Genomic DNA, 22,882 nt, shown 5'->3' on the forward strand with positions numbered 1-22,882 from the left:
GCATGGCCTGGATAAGTACAAAAAAATCTAGGGTGTAAGTACACCTATATATATATATATATATATATATATATATATATATATATATATATTCGCAAATCCCCAAGCCGAACCGAGCCGGGGGGGGGGGTTCGAGGGGGAAAAATTGAACTGGCCCAGTCTGGTTCGAGGCCAACTCAGCCTCGAACCAAATTGGGCTAGCTGGTTTTGTGCACACCCCAGTGTACCTTATTGTACAGACCATCCCTGTTGCATGGAAAGCCTCAAAACTATATTTCAAGGAATTTTTTTATGAAGCTGGTGTGGGTGTGGAATAGTGGGTGTGGAAACAGCATGTAATGCTGGTGAACTGCATTGTGTATGATAACAGCTGTGTAGAACAGGAATTGTTTCAAAGCCCCTCCACATCACAAACATAGCATGAAGAGTGAGGAACAGAAGCAGGATAACATTGATCTTTCTGTTTACTCTCTAATAGTTCTAGGGACTATTAATAAAATTAAAAGATGGCACTTAATTTTTTTAATACTGCAGTTACTGCTTTCACCAGATTTTTTTAAATTTAAGACATCTTAACTGAAAAGGCATTCTTGGTGTTTCTTGTGAGAGAGAGGCCAAGGTCTGAAAGACTTACATTACTGTTTGCATCCAACCATTTATCATATTGATCAATCAAATAAGACTGTCTGTCCATTGTAGGGTATTGTACTGTGAACACGGTATCACTGCTCCCTGAGGTAATCACATCTTCTCTTTAGATTCTTGTTCTGCAAATCATTTAGGAAAAGCAGATCTTTTCTGACCAAAGGAGTGCAATGCTACTCAGATGTCCATGAGCACACAGATCAATCCTCTATATCCCTCTGAATCTAAAGCCACAGGGGATTGTGAGGAATGGCTAGCTAAGAACTCTTTTGCTCAGTAAATCCCATCTACAGTGTGCATGCCGAAAGAAACAGGCTTGGCATGAGCTTCCCACTGTTGTTGTTGTTTATTTACGATCTTAGATCAAACGTCAATATACACAGAATATACACAGTAAAAAGAAAATAATGGAAACAAAGTCTAAAATGTCATCAAATATATAAAATCAGGAATCTTTGACAGTAACCAATTGCTGTGCTCTAGCTTCTCTTAGTTTGGTCAATGTGTAACAAAATTTAGCAACCGCCAGGGATATTGTTGGGTCCCTGTCTTCTAATAAGCATATAAGAATTGTCTCCACTGAGTGGCTTTGGAGATCTTTCAGATATTGAGATAAAAATAAATGTCTTTCATCTGTATAAAGTGGGCAGTGTAACAGTAAATGCGTCAGTGTTTCGGGAGCAGCTCCGCAAAGGCATAGTCTCTCCTCATAGGGTTTTATCTCAAATTTCCCTACTAGCATCGCTGAGGGTAAAGCATTCAAGCGAGCTCTTGTAAACGCCCAGCGCAGCTTTGGTGAATAGATTGTATAGAAATAGGAGGCTGTGACCCAGTCTTTCTTAGTGCTTAGGAATTGTAGCGGCCTATTTACGGAGGCCCTTTCCTCCTGGAAATTTATGTCCCTAAGCCTTTGTTTGACTAGGGATCTTGCTGTTGACTCGCCCTGTTCTAACAATTGTACTGGGCAGAAGCCCATCTTCCGGAGTCTTTCCTCAACCATCATACACCAACGGGGTTGTGGGGTAGCGGCAAGGAGATGAGGTATAAGTCCTGTCGGGTAAAGATAAGTCTTAATCCAATACAGGATTATGAGCAGCCAGGCCCTGGTCTCCAATTTCCATAGCCCAATCTCCAGCCGTATTAAGTAGTTCGGGACACATTTTGGTACCCCCAATAGTGATCTCAGAAAGCCCGATTGTACTTTTTCTAAAGCTTGTAAGTCTTTTGGTGGTCTAACCTGAATCCCATATAGCAGCTGAGGTATCACTTTAGCCTGAAAGGCTTTATTAGCTGCCGGAATATAGCCACCACCTTGTGCCCAGAAAAAATTCCTGATTGCCATGGAAGATCGAGTGGCATTCAATTTAGCGGCACTGGTGTGCGTAGAGGTACCACCATTAAACTGGAACACCACCCCCAGGTATCTGTAAGACTTCACCTGCTATACTCTGGCACCAGCTATGGACCATCTAAAAACCCGTTGCTTCTTTGCAAATCTCACGATTTTAGTTTTGGTGTAGTTAATTTCCAGAAATTCCTCATTGCAGAACAAACTCAAGCATTCTAACGCTCTTTTTAGACCAACTCTGGTCTGTGACAATAAGGCTGTGTCATCTGCATACATCAGGATAGGTAGACACCTGTCCCCTATCTTTGGCGCGTGAGTTTCAACTTGCCGCAGACGGGTGATTAGACCATTTACATAGAAATTGAAAAGAGCTGGGGCTAGTATGCATCCCTGCCGGACCCCCCTTTCTACAGGGATCTCTCTGGATAATTGGCCATTGTGGTCACATTTTACTCTCAGACTCGTGTTCTCGTAGAGTTTATATATTAGAGATAGCAATCTCTTGTCGATAGAAGAGTTTGCAAATTTCTCCCACAGAGCATCCCTGGATATTGAGTCAAAGGCACTCTTAAAATCTATAAAGGCGACATATAACGGCGCCTTTCTGCCCTCAACGTATTTCTCTATTAAACTCTGGAGGACCAAACAGTGATCCATCACAGATCTTCCTTTTCTGAATCCCGCTTGTTCTTGTTCTAGGATGTTTTCTTTCTCCATCCAGTCCAACAATTTTGAGTTTAGATGTTTAGCGTATAGCTTACCAATTACGCTTAATAGACTTATGGGTCTATAATTCGACGGGTCATCAGACGGGCCTTTTTTGTGAATTGGAATGACAATTGCCTGTCCCCAGCCATTGGGCATATTTGTTGTTCGGTCTATATGAGTGAATATGGAGGCTAAGAGCAGAGCCCACCAGCTAACATTGGCCCTTAAGAAATCGGGGGGAATGTAGTCTTTACCTGGAGATTTGCCTCTCTTTAGCTGTCCAATCAGATTCTCCACTTCTTCAGTGGTAACTGGAGGCCATACAGGCAATTCCTCCGGGGGGATGCTGGGCCGAGATGGAAAGGTTAAGTGTGCTTGTGGGGCAGCATAGATTTTGGTGAAATGATTTACCCATCTTTCCTCTGGCACTGGAATTTGTCTGGGGAACGAATTAACCCCGGATACTAAGCGCCAAAAACTGGCTTCATCCTTTTTATTAAGGGCCGTTATAAGTTCTGACCATTGTCTTTCTTTCAGGGCCTCCTTTTTGGCTTTAATCAGAGACTTGTAACTTCCCTTATATTGTTTGAATTTCGTGTCTAGAGATAAGGTATTATTTATTTTGCGGTCAGCCGAGAGTTGTAACAGTACTTTTTTCGCCTTTTTACAGTCCTGGTCAAACCAGGGTTTGTTATAAGATATGTGTGAGGTGGCCCTGACCCTGGCTTGAGTGCCTCTGACCAGAAAAGGGATAAGTAAGCTTCCCACTGAATGTTCTTTCTTTGTCTGAAAACAACAAAATGCAAATGCAAATTTTGCATTAAGAAAAAAAATAGTATTTTGGTATTTGCTGCTGCTTGTACGCACATACTGTTCTGCATTTCTTTTATTTCTTTTTTTTCAGGAATTCACTCCAAGACCTGGCTAAATATGGAAATCCAGAATATAGAGTGGCAAAAAGTCCAGGGGGGGGAAACCTCTTTTATACATTATTTTGTTTCACTGGAAAGATGTAAAGAGCAAACTGGAGATTTTACATTGCAAACAGTGGATTTCACTTATTCAGATTTGTTAAAATAAATAATACTGCTATCTTATTACCAACCATCCTAATTGCTAGGCCTGTGAGTGTTCAGAAAATTCAGATTCAGATTCAGATCTGACAAGATCTGACTTCAACAATGTTGGATTCAGATTCTACGGGCTCTGGGGATATCAGATTTCGGATATTGGGGATATCGGAATTTGAATCCAAATTCTGACTTAAATTCAGATCCCCCCCCCTCCCCAGTGGTCAATGAGAAAAAAATTAAATCACGAAAATGCACCTGTTGGTCTTAGAATATTGAAATTTGCCACACGTGGGGGAAGTGATCAGGGGGGCCTGTAGTCTATTTGAAGAGATTTTTTTTTAATTTTGTGATTATGAAATTCATGGTGAATTCTTGAAATTTTTGAAGATAAAAATTAATATAAAATCAAAGGAATATCCTTTCCCCTCAAAATATTGGGGTGGCTTCAGATCCAGAATGTTTTGTAAAGTTTTGGCTTGAAACAACTCAGTTTTAGCCTTTTATTCTATTTTTATCCCCCCCCCGCAAAAAAAATCCCTCCAAATCAGAGGAGTTACCCATAGCCCTGAAAAAAATAACACAGTCCTACCAATGTGGACTTCATGTGTGCCAGATTTAATAACTGGATGCCCATCTATCCCAGAAATATAAAAGGGAACAAAGAGGGCATGCTATTACCACTTTTCATGAAGGAAAAGGGAAGATTCCTCCACATGGGTGTGTGCACAATGATAGTACCAGGAAGGGTTTTAGATCCAGGACTTCATGTAAAATTCCAGCTTGAAACAGCCAGATTTCAGTTTTTAGCTATTTTTACAAAAAAAATAAATAAATTAAAAAATCACCATAAATCAGGGAATTGACCAAATCTCTTCAAATGCACTACATGGGTCCCTTAACTCCTCCCCCATGTGTGTGGCATGCTCCAAGGCTCTAGGACCATCCAGAGAGTTTTAGTGGGTTTTTTTAGATTTCCCCATTCACCTCTATGGGGGAAATCCTAATTTTTGAAGGTTTTAAAATGATGGTTTCCACCATTTTGTACTTCCAACCTCCCAAAATGACTCCCAACAGGAATTCTGACATCATACCTGATAGTTCTAATCCAATATTAGAAAGTCAATATCAGATCGGAAATGTTGGGATTTTCTATGGATTTTACAAATATCAGATGAATTTCGGCATTTCCAATACAACTCTGCGCAGGCCTAGCATGAGGCCATTTGATAAAATGCTCCCTGGTTGGCCACTGCTCTCTATCACTTGAGAATGCTCTCCCTCTGAAATCACTCCCATCAGACTTCTCTCTTTAGATTTAATGGAACACAGGATAAAAGCACTGAATCTTTAAACTTCTCCATTTTTCTAGGGCTCCCCATCCTAAAAAACATGAAAAATCTCCCAAGGAGCATGATTTTAGCCACTTTATTGAAGTCTGAGAGACAGTCCTGCGAAAACGCGTAGCAGGTGCCATTTTGCGAATTCCAAAATTCTGACATATTTCCGACATTAATTTTGTGATTTTAGAATTAATTCCAACTTTGCCAATCCAATTTTTTTTTTGGAGGGGGGGGGATGCAATTTGGATTTTACCAAATTTGTATGAAAGCCAACTTTTCTAATCTGACTATGCAGGGGCCTGCTCTTTACTCTAGGCCAGTCATGTATCTCTCAGCCTAACCTACCTCACAGGGTTGTTGTAAGGATAAAAATAAGCATGTACACTGCTCTGAACTCCTCAGAGGAAGGGTGGGATATAAATGTAAATACATAAATAAATTAAACAAACAAAATAGTCTCAATATGCATGGCAGGGGGCACTGTAAGTAATTCACAGCTGTGGGTCATTCCCACTCTGTCCCCCCAACCCAGCTACCTCTCCTTCCCCTCCCTCTCCTTGTTAACCTCAGGCATTCAGGCTGCTCATTCGTCCAGTTCCATTTTGCTCCCACCTTCCTAGAAGCTAACACACTGTGGTATTGCCAATTGCTGCATGTTTCTGAGGCAAGATCAACCATTTTGCTCAGCATTCCATAAATAATGTGCCTACAGAGTAGATAACTCCAGGAAGTAAGTCAAGGCACAGAGGAAGGAAAAAGAGGATCAAACCGACCTCAGGAGACTTTGCTTCCTGATCTCAATAATCCTGTTTGTGAGGAAACTTAAAATATTTGATATCAAAATGACAGCACTGTCTGTAGTTCATATGATGGAAATTTCAAGATCTCATGCAACATGAAGGCCTACGTCTATAGCCCGTACAACTATAGAGTACTTACAGCCCGCTGAATTTCATTGCATTTCATTTATTCCTTGAATATAGACTTTTAACACTTTCTGTTCCGTTCCATTCCATCATTCTTTGTAGTCACACTCACATTTAGACACCAAAACAAAAGCAGTCTCAGCATTTTAAACCCACTGAGCACTTTTGCAGCAAGTCTTATTGAAATCAATTATATTAGGATTATAAAAATGTGGAGGAAACTATTGACTCATACAGGAAATAAAATGCAAAGAAAATATCTATCTTGACAGTTTAATGAGCCTTCAGTTCACTGTCATTGGAGCTGCAGGGGGTTCAGCAAGCAGCACAATAATATTTTATTTTAGGTGGCTAGAGATATAATTGGAATATCTCTGATTAAAAATATATTTCTTAGCATTTGATGGTCTTTTAACTCTCGCTCACAGTACTGGTTTGACCAGAAATGCCATAATGCTAAACAATCACTTGTCAATGCATATGCTGATTATTTTATATTTATTTATTTATTAAATTTATATACCGCCTTTCATTAAAACAATCCCAAGGCGGTTTACAGCAAAATTTAAAAACAAGATTGTAAAAAAAGACACAATTAAAATATTAAGCTAAAAATATAAAACAAATCTGATTAAAAATTTAAAACAAAAGCATAAAAGCAATACAGAGTACAAGAGCAGCAGCAGAGAATAAAAAAAAAAGCCTGGGCAAAAAGCCAAGATTTTACACTCTTTCTAAAAGCTGTGCACAATATAACCATACAAAATGCAAAGAAGCAGCTGCAGATACAATCATATAAAAGCTTGGGTAAAAAGCCAAAATTTAACACGCTTTCCAAAAACTGTGATGGAGACCGGGCAGCGAATAGCCACCGGGAGAGCATTCCAGAGTCTGGGGGCAGCAACAGAGAAGGCCCTGTCCCATGTGCACAACAACCAAGCCTCCCTCATTGTTGGCACCCGGAGCAGAGCCCCCTCAGATGACCTTGTCAAGCAGGCAGCAACCCTTGGGAGCAGGCGGTCCCTCAGGTATCCCGGACCCAAACCATTATATATTATAGAGAGAACCCCTCGTCAGCCCCCTCTCAGAACCTTTTACATTTAAAAAAGCAATATAAATTGTTTCTGAAATCCAAAAAGAGCAATGCTCAGAGAGATGCATGACAGCAACTGATAGCTGCTGCCTGGTCCAGAGATTCTACTCTTTTCTGGCGCTATGTTGCCCAGAATTTTGTTCGTAGTCCATCACGACTGGATTGCCTTATTCCAGCCACAATGTGGGAGGATAATTTGCGTACGCTTTATGCAGGAAGAGGACCAAGATTTTGACTTGTAGCTAACTACTGATTCCCCTCCAGAATGCCCCTGGTAAGATGCACTGAGGCTTCTAATTTAGTTATATAACTTAAAGCTGGGAAGGCCCCTGGAAATGATTTGGTACCTTCCGAATTCATAAAGAACAACCTCGAATGGTTGGCACCAGTTTTAGCTTAGATGTTTATATATAAAGACCAGACGACAGGCATACCCAAAGACTGGGGCACAGCTGTCGCAATCCATGGACCAGGTCTCACGATCAGTGAGACCCGGTTCAGGGTGCTGAGTGGGAAGAGCTGGCTAAGCCCACTCTCCCCACTCACGAGCGGGCAGGGAGCCCTGGGTGGCTGGATCAGTTGCCCACACGATGGCCTGCTCCGAGACGGAACCGGAGGGGGCTGAGGAGCTTGGGGGCCGCGCGGCCCCCGGAAGCCCCAGTATGCCTTGCGCGAGTGCGCAGGGCATACTGGGGAGAATCCCGAGCCAGGAGGCTGCTTTTAAGCCTCCCGGCTAGGGGTCAACTCACAAGTAGCCGCGGTGCGGCGCCACACCACAGGTACTCACGAGCAGATAGCCCGGGTTTGCGGAGCACTCGTTCCACAAACCTGGGCTAAGGGGCGGGCTACAGGAGCGGGTTAGCCGCTCCAGAACCACCGGGCTTGGCTGCGAGCCCGGTGGTTCTTATGATCACAAAAATCGGGCTAGGATTTTCCTAGCCCGATTTTTGTGATCGTAAGAATAGCCCCCATATCTATAAAAAGGAGCTACCTGCAAATTATCACTCTATAAATCTCCTGAACATTATAAGTAAGATTTATGCAAGACATCTATATGGGAAGCTGTTAGACTGGTTTGACTGAAGATATTCTTGCACTGGAGCAGGCAGGTTTCAGAGCTGGCCACTCTCCTATAGCCCAGGCTCTGGTTTTGCAACATTTGGCAGAAAAATACACCTCAAGATCTAAGATGGCCCTTTATGTAGCAAACCTAAAACTTATAATTTTAAGTTTGCCTTCGATCTCATATCAAGGGGAAAGTTATGGTGTAAAGTGAAAGCTTCCACAGTTGATTGCCGTTTACTTCTTCTCATATAGAGTCTCTATCAGAATACCTGGTTGAAAATAAGGTACTCTGCCGCAGGCCATTTCTCCAAGGTAATTTTAACATATAGAGGCATTAAACAAGGTTGTATTTTAGCACTACTCTTGTTTAATTTTAATATACATTATCTTGTTGCCTTCTTAGCTAATTCTGATTTCCACCCTCCAAAATTGGCCTCCAAACCTGTATCCTTTCTGCAGATGATGCCGTAATTCTATCCCTAACATTAATTGGCCTGAGAACTTAATTCTCTTGCCTAGGATCATGCCTACAGATTAACTATACCAAACCCAAACTCCCAAGGACATTGGCTTGGTCTGTCGGTGGATGCAGGATTGAGCAAGTAAGTTGTTTCAAGTATGTAGGTATAGTTTTTCAATCTTCCGGCAGCCCTAAGTCCCAATCTGAGAGTATGTGCTTCAAGATGCACATACACCTACATCAGTCCATTTGGTTTTTTTTTCTATTCTAGAAGGGCCTGTTTTATTCCTGCTGCAATAAGGCTATTTGAATCCAAAGCCCTCGCTCAACTGCTATATGGTGCCCAACGTAGTCCATACTCCAATTTTTCAATATTAGAAGCAGTACAATCTAAATTCCTTAGGAAATTATTCCAAACAACTCACAGTGTCTCCAGCGCAGTCTTTCAGCTGGAGGCCAGTCTTTTCAGGGTAGAATATAAGATTTCGCTTTCCATATTTAAATTCTGTCTTAAGACAAATCTCTATGCCCTGGGCCTAGCACAATTGATGCTGGTGGTCTCATTCACTTCTAAATGGGAATGCTTACTTAAGCAGAAGTTGCTTACTTATGGCCTATTAATAGCGATGGCAATCATTACTTACGGCAAGCATTAATAGCGATGAACTTTGTTCAGTCCAAGTTTACCAAAGAGTATTGGATGTAGAACAGCGGACTGAGTAAAGCCTTTTCCCAAGGGGAATAGTATTGGGAAACCAAATCTTGAATACATACCCTGCCAGATAACTTAACCACATCACAATAGCTAAGTATCGCAGGGTGTTTACTCAGGCACAGTTCAACGTTCTGCACACTGCGGTGCTTGAAGGCAGATTTAACAAGGTCCCATTCGTGGAACGATTCTGCCCCTTCCACTCAGGAGCCATTGAAACAACAGTGCATGTGTTATTATATTGTAGCTTTTACAGGGACATTTGCAATGTGTATATTACCCTACATTTATCAAATCTTCTGGGCTGTTTTGATTATTTTTATATATGTTATCTTTTATCAGACCACGATAATAAGATTTCTTATGTAGTCACCAGGTTCTGCCTAATTGCCATTAGAATTCGTAAGACCATGTTATGTAGTTGAATAGTCGTGCATTTTTATCTTCTGAAGACATTTATTATAAACCAACTTGAGCTTTTTTTCTTTAAAAAAAGTGACTGAAAATAAACTACTACTACTACTACTACTACTACTACTATTCCCCATATGGCCAATTTATCACAGTATTATACCCATGCGCACATGCACGCACATCTGATTAAACGCGAGCTGCCATACTTTAAGTCATGTCCAGCCTATTTAGAAACAGTACATATTAGGGGTGTGCAATTTGGATTTTCAGTGTTTCGATTCGGATCCGAACTGAAACACCCCTGTTCTGTTTTGTATCCGAATATTGCCCATCCAAATCACCCCTTATTCGATTTGGATCCAAATTAATCCGAATCCGAAACCAAATTGATTTGGATTAAAAAAGGTCCTGGGGCCAAAAGAGTGGGGTGGGGTGGTAGTGCCCAATGGGTGGAGGCTACCACCCAAATTGCAGAGGGATTGGCCAAAGGGCTGATTTTTGGTGAATTTCTGAAGTTTTAGTGTCTTTGGGGCAGATTTGGGGCATAACGTGGGATCTGGGCCAAAAGAGTGGGGTGGGGTGGTAGTGCCTAATGGGTGGAGGCTACCACCCCAATTGCAGAGTGATTGTGCAGAGGGCTGATTTTTGGTAAAATTCTGAAGTTTACGTGTTTTTAAGGTTTTCCCCTTTAGGTATAATGAAGGGTATATCGCTTCACGTCGGGGGGAAAGGGGTGGCCTAGAGTTGTGTGGGGTTGGTGGTAGTGCTGGGTAGGGGCAAGGAAGCTACCTGAATTTTTTCAAAGGATTTGTGCAGAGGGCTGATTTTTGGTTTTTCCTCATAAGGTGGTATAATGGAGCTTTCAGCAGCCCCATAAATGCACTTGGGGGGTGCTGGGGTGGCCCAGAGAGAGTGGTGGTGTAGTTAACATAGGGTGCCAACCACCCCCATGGGTTTCTAACCCATGAGGTACAGGGTTCTGTTGTTTCTGAGGTATACTGAGTGTGGATTCTATGATAGGAAATTAGAGTGGATTCATGGTGTCTCATAGAAAATCTCATTGAAAATCTCAGCCCTTTGAAAAAATTCAGGTAGCTTCCTTGCCCCTACCCGGCACTACCACCAACCCCACACCACTCTAGGCCACCCCTTTCCCCCTGACGTGAAGCGATAAACCCTTCATTATACCTAAAGGGGAAAACCTTAAAAACGCATAAACTTCAGAAATTCACCAAAAATCAGCCCTCTGCCCAATCACTCTGCAATTGGGGTGGTAGCCTCCACCCATTAGGCACTACCACCCCACCCCACTCTTTTGGCCCAGATCCCACGTTATGCCCCCAATCTGCCCCAAAGACACTAAAACTTCAGAAATTCACCAAAAATCAGCCCTTTTGCCAATCCTTCTGCAATTTGGGTGGTAGCCTCCACCCATTGGGCACTACCATCCCACCCCACTCTTTTGCCCCTGGGACCCAAAATCTGAGAAATGTCACATCAGACCTTTTTACATTGAAGTCAATGGGATGCAAAAAGGCGGGAAATTCAAATAGACATCATTGCTCAAAATGTGGGGGAGGGGGAAGAAGGCCACAAAATTGAGCTCCGAAACATCCAAATATTTCGGATCCGAAACAGGGGTGATTTGTTTCAGATCCGAAATTATTCTGATTTCTTTGAGGGTGATTCGGTTCAGATCCAAATCACCCGAAATTCGCTGTTTTGGGTACAGATCGTTCTGTACCTGAAACGTTTTGCACATCCCTAGTACATATGCTTACTTGCTGTTAGTCTCTAACAGCCCACTGTGCATTATGAAACTATGTCCCTAAGGATCCCATGATCTTCAGGGACATATTTTGTCATTCAACTGGGCTTCAGAGGGAAGGGGAAGACATTAAAAATCAGGCCATACCTCACTCATGCCAGAGTGCAGCATTACACTCAAAGTCAGTACTGTTTCACCAGCACTGGGCTTGCCTGGGTGTCAGACAGGGTATTTTTCTTTGTACTTTTGGCTGTATTTGTAATAGAATCATTCTTTGAAGAAGATTATGTGATATATTACAGTAAATATTTGTTGCTGCTTTGAAATGGTTCCTACGTATTTTGAATTCTGCAATATACAGGAGGCCCTCCTTTTTTGCGGGGGTTCTGTACTGAGATACTCCTGCAAATGGTGAATCAACGATATCTGAGTGCTTAATTTATGCAGGCAGGGGGCCCATGTATAGGTGAATCTGTGATGTGAGAACCCACGGAAAACAAAGTCCTCCTGTATATACCTGTTTTTCCTAACTGATTTGATAGCTTTTGCAAGGCAGTGCTATTTAAGCAGATGTTTAATTTTCAGATGATTCTTGATCAAGATTTCAAAAGTACAAGATGAACTGCGGCCCTTTGAGAAAGACAGATATTTTTTCTTTCTTTCATTACTGAGATAATTGTTCTTCCCTGGCAAAGCCTGTGTTTCATTCTAATTAGAGAGAATGGTTTGAGAGGAGAAATTGCTATGGTGCTTTTCAGACATTACATTTACATTATTGTGAAATAGTGCTAAATTACAATTTGGTGTTCTCTTCAAGGGCTTTTGGGGAGCAAAATATACACAAATAGAGCAGTAAACGTATTGCAGCTTTTGCTTGGCAATATTATTTCAGACTGCAGATGGAAGCTGTATGTGTGAAAGCATCTCCATATCAATGGTAGCTCATGTATGAGTCAGAACATTGTATATGGTCCCTTCCCCCTCAGTCACCACTTAGCATGAACTGCTCCATATAAAACATTTTTTGAAACTACAAAACTAGCATGGTTTGGAGAAGATTCTAGCCCTATTCACACATTACAGTCAACATTCATACAATGCAGACAAAGAGCTAGTTCCCCTGCTAACTGGGCAAAGAGGCACCTTTTATTATAGAGTAAGTGGCCCTATCCACCCCCAGCACAGTACTTCCAGTGACTGTTGCTGGTGTGTGTCTTATGTTTCTTTTTAGAATGTGAGCCCTTTGGGGACAGGGAGCCATCTTATTTGTTTTATTTCTCTTTGTAAACCGCCCTGAGCCATTTTTGGAAGGGCGGTATAGAAATCGAATTAATAATAATAATAATTCACCTATAGCCCTGCTGCATATATTCTGTATATGGTCAGACATAGAATGTACATACCAGGACGGTGGGTGATACAGCTGTGAGTCTGAACTCTGTTATGATTTGTGCACATTGTTGTAAGTCTACAGCAAACCACATTATATGTATGGTTTTTAAATTTTGTTTATTAAATTTAATGGCCCGCCTTTTAGACACAATGAGACTGTTCTCTCACACACACTAACCCAGGCTAGGGAAGCCCAGCCTGGGTTAGGCTGCATGTGAGAACTGCTGGGATTGGGCCCGATACTGGTTGGGCAGTGCTGCTTAGCCCATCTTTTCAACCTGACTCTTAGCTGGGGTTAAAGACTTGAGTGAACCCTTTTTGCTTTTTAAAATTTTTATTGGTTTTTACAATATCTTAACAATCCCGTTACATCTAATTAAGTAAATATTGACTTCCCGCTCACCAATCTGCACGATTCGTTAACTATACCAGTCAACCATTGCTATAGTAATTCAAAACATATATCCTACACATTGCAGACTCGATTTTACTCAACCCAACCTGCTATTATTACTAAATTTCAAACCCTGCTGAAAAATCGATATTAAAAAAATAGTTCTTTAAGTATAGTAAGACTTGAGTGAACCCTTAACCCAGTTCCAGGATCACATGTTCGCTGGGGCTGCATTGATTCCCAGCAGACACAGAGTCAGGCACCCAGAGCGCCCATTTCCTGGGGGAATCACCAATGCATCGTGCATGCCACATAGTTGCATTGTGGGATATCCAGAGGCTGGGACGCGTCGTCCTGGCCTCTGGAGTGCCGCAGTGTGCCACACGCTCCCAGCAACATCCAAGCGCTCATCTGGCAAGGAGAGAGTGAGCTGAAACAACAGCTTTTCCCCTACCCATTCCCCAGCTGCCCCCCACCCATCCTGTTGTGCGAATGGCCTCAATGTCTCACAAGGAGCTTACAGTAAAAATAAAGTAAGCTTGTTCTATATAGACATATAAAACTAAGCCAAAAATTTGATCTTGTTGCAATAAAGGTGAAACAACAGATCTCAGTGAGTAAACTTCTCATTACCTTGCAATGAAATAATGTATAAAATCTAACAGGTATCTCTTCCTGGGAGAATATTTGTGTGATATGTGGGCATTAAATTGTGCAGTACTCAGGGGTGTTCACTCTGTTGTAGACTATATGCCAGTCAGCTTTGGAGTGCTCTCTTCCATGACCCTTCATCTCTACATTAAGCTCTCTTTCAATAGGAAGGGAGTTGTTTCATTTCAAAGGGTTTCCACATACTCAAGAATCTAATTAATTAGTTAATAATATATGAAGCCTGTACTAGATTATCAGTGCAATCACCCAGATGGAAAAGAAGTAATATTGATGAAGTTAAGGTTTAATTTGGGTGTCTGCTTTTTCCTGAAGTGTGCAGGTGGCTCCGAAATTTTCATCAATTCTTCACTAGACATCATTGTTTCTCTCCATTGCCCTGATTTTATTTTTTATTTTAATTAATTAATTAATTAAATTTAATCAGCAAATTAAATTCAGGTAGCCTGACTCCAGAGGCTCCAGATGGTTCACAAAATGGCCTTATAGATCTGAGTTCATAGATAGATAGATAGATAGATGTAATCTGCTTTATGCCTTGTATTTATTTTCTGTCTAATTATTATTGTTAGTTTCTGCAGTTGACAAAATTGTTTATAGTCTTGTACAACCTTTCTTCTAACAACACATATGATATGATCATGTTACTACTCTGCTTATTGTGTCTTTCACCCAAGCAGTTTGGAGAAGCTGACATTCTTAAGACCATTTTGTCCACCTGTGAAGTGGGTTAGGTTGAAAGAATGTGTCTGGTTCAGCTTACCCACTGATAACCCAGTGTTCATGGCTGAAGAGGTAACTGAACCGGGTGTCCTTGATTTATGTCCAACACTGGGATGATAGCAGGACTGTGACTACTACTAATCATTAAAATGTGTTAGCTATTTTACCACGACACCATATACCACACCATGGTGATGTTGGCTCACCATCACCAGCATCACTGCCCCATTAATGTACATGGCTCTTTACAGCATACACAAGAAGTACAAGTCTTGCTCTAAGGAGCTTCTAATAGAATTGAAAGGGTTATTCAAGAACTGAATATGGAAGACAAGGGTAACAATAGGCAAATGCAGATAGATGTATTTCATTCATTCATTCATTCCTTCGTTCATTGTAACATTTTTATATTGCCCCATTTAGAGGCTCTGGGCAGTACACAACAGAACAAAAGCTAACAATCAATCATCTAAAACAATCATCTTAAAACAATATAAAAACAAATTTAAAACAGTTTAAACCCAATAAAAACAGAAACATTGAAGAGCAATTTAAAACCTCTGGAAGGCCAGACCAAACAAATAAGTTTTAAGGGCTCGCTTGAAGGCCAACAATTCTTCCAAACCATGAATTTCTTCCAAGAGTGCATTCCACAGCCTAGGACCAGCTACAGAGAATTCCTAGTTTCACTGGATGTACCGGAGGCAACTAGAGACAGACGTCTCCAGATTACCTTAATGTGTGGTAGGGATCATACAGAAGAAGACGCTCTCTAAGGTAACACAGACCTAAGCCATTTAGGGCTTTAAAGGTAATAACAAGCACTTTGTATTTTGCCCGGAAACATATGAGCAGGCAGTGCAACTGTTTATGTACAGGCATAGTATAGTCTCTCTGGGTTACCCCACAGACCAATCTGGCTGCCACATTTTTGACCAACTGAAGTTTCTGAACTTAAAATTTGATGTTATAACAGTTTGGAATGAAAACCAAGGTTCAAGCAAGTGCTTCACAGAGAAAGTCAGTTTTGTTAGGCTTACAAATGATACAAGACACTCTTCTAATGTGAATTTTAAAAATCTTGGGTTCTTTTCAATTATGCATTCCCTGGCCTGCAGAATCATGGGGTGGGGGAGGAGCATGTGCATGGATATCTCACCCAACACACCATTTGACATGGGGAATTGTTTGCCCCCAAACTCCTCACCGCGCATGTAGATAGAATGACAATACATCTGGTGGGGAGAGATGTTCATACAGACACAACATCTTACCTCATACAATTCCAAAAAGCTAACAAATGTATTGACTAATTGGCAATGTTTTTCCTTGCATAAATCAGCTTTGGCTGATACCCCAGCTATATTAGTTTCTTGAGATAAATGACTTCAAAACAGTGGCACATATGCTGGTAACCTCCAGACTTGACTAATGCCATGCACTCTACACGCTCAAAAGGGCTGCCTTTGCATGTAGTTCAGAAACTGCAGTTGGTACAGACTGTGGCAGCCAGGTTGGTCATTTCAGAAGGACCATATTACCCCTGTACTGAAATAACTACACTGGCTACCGATAGGTTTCCAGGCAAAATACAAGGTGCTGGTTATAACCTATAAAGCCCTGAATGATTTTGATTGATCCCTCATGCAGCATCAGCACATAAATGGCATCGGTGCATGCGTCGATGCCATTTACATGCCAGAGCCGCATGAAGGATGCCGAAGGATGCATCCCATCACTGCAATGCGGTGTTTTAAAGGAGCAAGAGGCACAAGCTGCTGCTTGCATGGAGGTATTTCCATTGCAACAGCACTGTGGTGGGGCAGCGTGCACTCGAAGGATGGACAGGTAGGACCTGCCCACCTCCCCTTAAGGGAACCCCTCACCCCATGCCAAAACATTTGTGTGCCTCTCCAAAGAGGCACCAAAACGCTTCGGGCGCATCACTAAAGAGAACATCATTTTTGCCATGATTCCCACCAGCCATTAAGATCAGCTGCAGAGGTTCATTTACAGTTGCCACTGGTTCTTCTGATAGCTGTTCAGGGACAGGCCTTCTCCATTGCTGCCCCAAGTCTTTAGAATGCGCTCCCTGTTGAAATAAGAACCTCCCCATCTCTGACAACTTTTAAAAAGTCACACAATTGGTGTGAAGCGCCAGAGGGGGTATGTGTGGAGAGAGCGGGCTTAATCCACTTTCCTCGTACACGAGCCGTCTCTCATTGCTGGGCAGCTGGATCAGCTGCCCAGACAAGCGGCTGCTTCGGTTGGGGTTTCCGGGGGTAGGGGGAAGGGGAGCACTGCCATGCGGCACCTTGGCACCCCAAACCCCAGGAAGGCACTGAGCGAGTGCATGGTCCCTTCCTGGGGTCCCCCTCTCCCCCCCACCCCAGTGTGTCAGCCACGGCTACAGGCAGCCATGGCTGACACACAATCAAATAAACAAGTTTAACAGAGTGCTTGCTCCATTAACCTCATTTACGGTGAGGGGAAGTTAGGCGGACTAGCTGTCAGAGAGCCATTGGGCTCGCCCATGAGCCTGGTGGTTCTCATAATTGCTCAAAACCGAGCTAAAAGAGCCCAGCCCGGTTTTGAGCAATCGTATGAATAGCTTCTTACTGTTTTAATACTTTTAACCTTGTTTTAAGTTTTAAATAGTTTTAATGTTTAAATTTTATTTTATTTGTGTTTTATTGTAAATCGCCCAGAGACGTAAGTTTTGGGCAGTATAGTAATTTGTTAAATGAATGAATGAATGACACATCTAAAGAACTCACTATGGCTGCAATCCAAAAAGCCTTTCATGTGTTGCCGAGGGCTTAGTAGGGATGCGCACGAAATGAATTTTGCATTTTGTTTTGAGCTCAAATCAAAACGCAGATGGCCGAAACTTTTCATTGAAACAGTGGTCAAACCAGTTGTTTCGACAGAACTGAACTCAAAATGTTTCAAGTGTTCCAGCCATAGGGAACAATGGGGAAACCTGAAACACCTGAACAATGGGGAAACCTGAAAAAACAAAAAAATGCTTTTCAAACTTTCCGAAGTAGCATGACGGGATGCTCCTCAGACACAAGTCCAAAAGCAGACCATGGGTTCTTTGGGTCCTGGCCTTTTCTTTTCGCTCTCCTGTAATGCATACTGCAAGGTGATGAATGGACTCTCCAAGTGCCATGAAGAAGGCTGCTGATCTGTTCCTACATTCCCACCCACCTCAAATTCACTGAGTTATGACTTATGAAAAGCATTATTTTTCCACTTCTATTTAGCATAAGGCTGATGAATTCCCAATAGGTTTTAAAAAACCTATTTTTAAGAGTTTGAGAAGTATTAGTAAGGAGAAAAGCAGTAGCAAGACAGCCTTGTATTACAAGCAGGATATGTGGGTAGATTACTTAGGGAGGGTATATCCAAGAGGGTTTTGCTTCTTGAACACATTGATATGAAGAAACCAATGAGCTCTGCATGAGACAGAAGGCCAGCTGAGACTAGAAAGCCTATACAAGGAGTTTCAGCTCAGCATGCCATTCTCAAAAGGAGCAAGCAGTGCCATCATGCATGCTTTGTTTATGATATCCTGAGGGTATCCGTCTGCTTTCCCTGAAACCAATTTGGACACCCCATTAATATGCCCAACCTAGTTACTGAGAAGAGCAGCAACACACAATGCCATTAGGTTCCTCTTAATAATATAACCAATTTTAAATTCTAATTCTGGAAACAGAGCAAATGAGGCCGTTATGCCCCCCCCCCCCCCGTTAAAAGACCAGATCAAAAAACAACATTATACGTACATAGGGATTGGGCTGTACAGTAACATAATGGTCTGAATAGCAGAAGATGAATATTGCAAGATGCTTCCAGAAAGCCTTATTTACTAAGAAAGACCTCTTTAAACATTAAAATACGTAGAGTATAAACAAAGCCTCATTAGCATTGCATAGGTTTAGCACTGTAATGATACCAACTTTGTTTATATCAGGAACTGATAAGACATTTATTCAGAGATGTCTTTCTTATTATTGTAAACAGCGTTATTACATTCTGGGTAAATACACTTTCATGATCAGAGCACCTGGAACCTTTCAGGTTCATATTCAAAACATGAATAACTTCAATAAATTATTCACTCCATTTTATTTAAATGCATGCAAAAATTCATAAATTCTTGCACAGCACATTGAACTGGTTTTCTTCCTAGGTTCAGCAATACAGGGGCACGAGTTGGAGACGGGGTTTTGACTCCATACAGCATTGTTGTTGTTGTTGTTCAAGGATGGCCTAGTCCAGAAGGCAGTCTGAGAGCAGAAAGTATTTCTGTGTACAGATTATCAGCACACCCCAGCTTTGTACTGGGGCTGGTGGCTTGCCCTACCAGACATTGGGGAAAGGCATAAGGATGTCCCTGAAGAGATCAGCTGGGCATTTGGTGGGAGATGTGGCCAGTCAAGCCCTTCAAGGAGCACCTCCTTGCCAATAACTCAGTTTCTGCTTCAGCAGCTCCCCTCCCTCACACCCAGGAACAGGAGGGCTTCACTGGTTGTACTGTTGGGGTCAAATAGGAATTTTTGCTTCTTGGCCAGGTCTGGAAGTTTTTTCGCCTACTCCATTATGTTCCCTTTTTTGTAGTTAGGTAATGAAGTCACAACTAGCAGGTTCAGTGCAGACAAAGAGTAGGTGTGGGACTGACTGTTTGGTAAGCACTCTTGGCTGGTTTGAGAAAAAGAGAGAATGTTCAATCAATCTTTTGAGGCTTAGTAGTGTAAGAGCTATGATTGGGACTCATCCTTCTTTCGGTTCCATCAACTTCAGTCTGAATGGCTTGGGGGAGTGAAGCCCTTGAAGGAACCATGATCCCTTTGGAATTGGCAAAGAGTAGTAGTGGTGTAGTCCACTGCTCTGGGACATCCTGCCTAAGGTAGGTCTGCACTTATAGGGTCAGGAGTGGAGAATTTTACCTGTTGTTGTCATATTAATTTAATAAAGTTCTGACTCTCTCCCATATTGTGATTCAGTGTCTTTAGGAACATAGAAAGGTGCCTTATATCGAGTCAGGCCATTGGTCTATCTAGCACAGTATTGTTTACACAGACTGGCAGCAGCTTCTCCAAGGTTTCAGGAAGGAGTCCTCTCAGTGCTATTTTGGAGGTGCCAGGAGGGAACTTGGAACCTTTTGCATCCAAGCATGCAGATGCTCTTTCCAGAGCAGCACCTTCCCCTAAAGGAATATCTTATAGTGCTTACATCTAGTCTCCCATTCAAATGCAACCAGGGTGGACACTGTTTAGCAAAGGGGACAATTTATGCCTGCTACCACAAGACTAGCTCTCCTCCCTTGATTCATGTCTTCTGATGTGGGGGCAATGCACTTCCTGGATCAGATAAAGGTTTTGAGGGTGTTGGGTTTTTTGTCCCCCCCCCCCCCCAGTTTATCAGCCTGAACAAAGTGACTAGACAGAAGTTAGGTTATACTCAAGGAAGCTCCTTTCTCTGCAAAGGTTGGAATTTTCCTATGAAATCTCTTTCTGCCTAAATATGCATGCCAGGCACTAGGCCATGACAGAGGCAGAAAAGGGAACAGAGGACAAGACAGAATGCAAAAACTAAAGCTGAACAGTCTCTGAAGGATGAATGCATAAAGAACAGTAGATGATTCACTTTTGCTAAAATGCGACGATGACCAGTACCAGACTTCTACAAGGGGCAAGGAGAGGCTTATTTCCAGTATGCACAAGGGACCAAAGATAAGAGCATGTTTGAGTTGATGGAGATGGAGGAGTTATGTGCTATGCAGAGCAGTGATAGTACCACATATTCTCTAACATAATATATTTCCAGAATCCTAAACCTTCCAGTTTTCCCCTTCCTCAGTTTTTATTTTTGTACCCGTGCTTCTATGCTCACTTCATAAAGAAGATGGAAGGACTCTTGCATCTTCTGTAGATGTCCCTCTTATGACATATATGCAGGCCTGCACTAGCAAAGAAATCCTGGGATTTTCACCTTATCAACAAAGATAGTGGGCAGAAGGAATACACTGCATGGCCTAATTCAGAGAATTGTGCTGAGAGAGAGCTATTTTCCCGAATACTAACCAAGAATCTTTATTAGAATTAAAAGAGTGATGTCCCTAAGGCACTCTAATCCTTTCTATACAGAATAGTGTAATTAATAGCATCAACTCAACTAAATTAAAAGTATCAACCTGTGAAAAGGGCATACCTAGGCTCAGCTCAATAAAAAATACTTCCCACTGTGTATAGAAAGAGGTTCTACCTATGATAGGCTAGAGAACAATGTATCAGAAAAGTCAAATGCAAAAATGCTTGATTTCCTCTTACATAGAAATTCTTTCACGTAATATGGTGAGTTCAACCAGTGAAACTTGATTACATAAAATAAAGAAAATAGTGTTATCTATTAAAAAATAATCAGGATCCCATAGGAAGCTTCTTTTGTGTGCTCATGCTAAACAAAACAAAAAAGGGAGAAGTTGAGGTTGATGATGATGATGATGATAAAGATGATAAATATTAGTTATTGAATGCCTGTATACAAATCTGTAATTAGGTTTGAAATTCAATAGAGGAAAAATAAAAAAGAGACATAAGAATCAGAATGACGCTTTTGCATTACAATCCCTGTTTCACACTGTGCCATCTGCACTGATCTTTCTAGCTGCAACCTTGTATATGTTTTAGAAGAAATTGGTACAAGAACAAGCAAGTTCCTTATGTAGCCTGTGGCCTTGAATAGAGTGAATCAGCTAGTCAGAAACAAAACAAAAAAACAACCCAACCCTTTATCTAGACTCCCCTTCTAACTGAGCAAAGAGGCACCTTTTAAAAGTGGTGATTCTCTTTATTGAGCAGGGAGAGAGCAACTTGCCCTATCCATCTGCAGCACTGCATCCCTCCAGTGGCTGTTGCTGGTGTCTAATGTTTCTTTTTATACTGTGAGCCCTTTGGGGACAGGGAGCCATTTTTTGTTTTTATTTTTATTTCTCTATGTAAACTGTTTTGAGAACTTTTGTTGAAAAGCGGTATATAAGTAGTAGTAGGTGTTATAGTAGTGGTAGTAGATGTGCCTGAAGAAAGGGTGGCTGACATACTGTGCGAGAGTACATCCGGCTGCTCAAGAGTACAATCAGTAATGCATTTGCACAATTTGTGTAAGTTGCTCAAGTTGCACAAACAAATGCTTCATATACAATCTGCATTTCATAAGAGTAAACCCACTTGGAGATAATGGGGTAAGAATTTTCACAAATTTGTGAAACATGCACAACTTCTGCAAATTGCACAAACACAACATTACTAGGCTTATGTTCCCTTGTGCAGTATGTCACTAAGTAATCAAAAATGGTCCAGAAGTAAAACAGTTCACATACATTTCCTGTTATAAAGTTTAAGATATTGTGATAAAATGATAGGTGCAAATGCTGTCTTAGCAAAGTCCCTTATCTAAAGAGCATACATCAATCATAATGTTTTAATATTGGTTTATGGCACATCACTCTCCCTGCAACATCTATGTGGTATTTATTTTAACTTTATTATAATGGAAATTTGTGGAGACAGGCAATGTCTTGGAATATTTGTATACCTGATGTGCAACGCTGTTTATCATCTCCATAATAAGAAATAATAGAAGGATTTGTTTTTCTTTACTAGAGCAGTTCTGAAAAGACAAGAAATGATTCACCCAACTGACTTATTTGTTTTTCCAAATTGCATTTTTCTTTTCTTTTTGTTTTTAGAAACCATGGAAATAAATATGCTTTGCAAAGACTGTGCACCTACGTAATAATCTGTATGATGAGCAATGGCTCAGTGTTTGAATGGCAGTTCGTTATGGCATCAAGGTGACTGGCTAGACCTATCAACATGTCCAGCATTTCTGTTTGGTCTCTTAGCAGCAACAAAGCAGACTGTTTTTTCTTCTAGTTTCTGTGTCTGGAAAATTGATAGATGACAGGAAGATGATAAAGCCTTGTACCACAAAGTTATGGGATTTATTGATCTTTGCCAAAGCTTCTGGAATCTCCAAACAACCGGAAATTCAACGACCAGTCCATCCTCTTACATAGGGTAAACATTAAGGCTTGCACTAAGAGTACAATGAAAAATTTATAACTCAGTTACAAATCCCC

At 41.4% G+C, this 22,882-nt stretch overlaps 1 long non-coding RNA gene across 1 annotated transcript in view; it reads left to right on the plus strand.

The window, feature by feature from the left end:
• The window catches only part of LOC128339757 (uncharacterized), an 87,917-nt gene extending 65,388 nt beyond the window's left edge, over positions 1-22,529 (plus strand). The window contains exon 5 of the long non-coding RNA XR_008313198.1: positions 22,490-22,529. This is a non-coding gene — a long non-coding RNA (uncharacterized LOC128339757). The remainder of the gene's footprint in view (positions 1-22,489) is intronic.
• Positions 22,530-22,882: the final 353 nt, after the last annotated feature.

Source organism: Hemicordylus capensis, chromosome 1 (assembly GCF_027244095.1).
Source record: "Hemicordylus capensis ecotype Gifberg chromosome 1, rHemCap1.1.pri, whole genome shotgun sequence".
Taxonomy (NCBI): Eukaryota; Metazoa; Chordata; class Lepidosauria; order Squamata; family Cordylidae; genus Hemicordylus; species Hemicordylus capensis.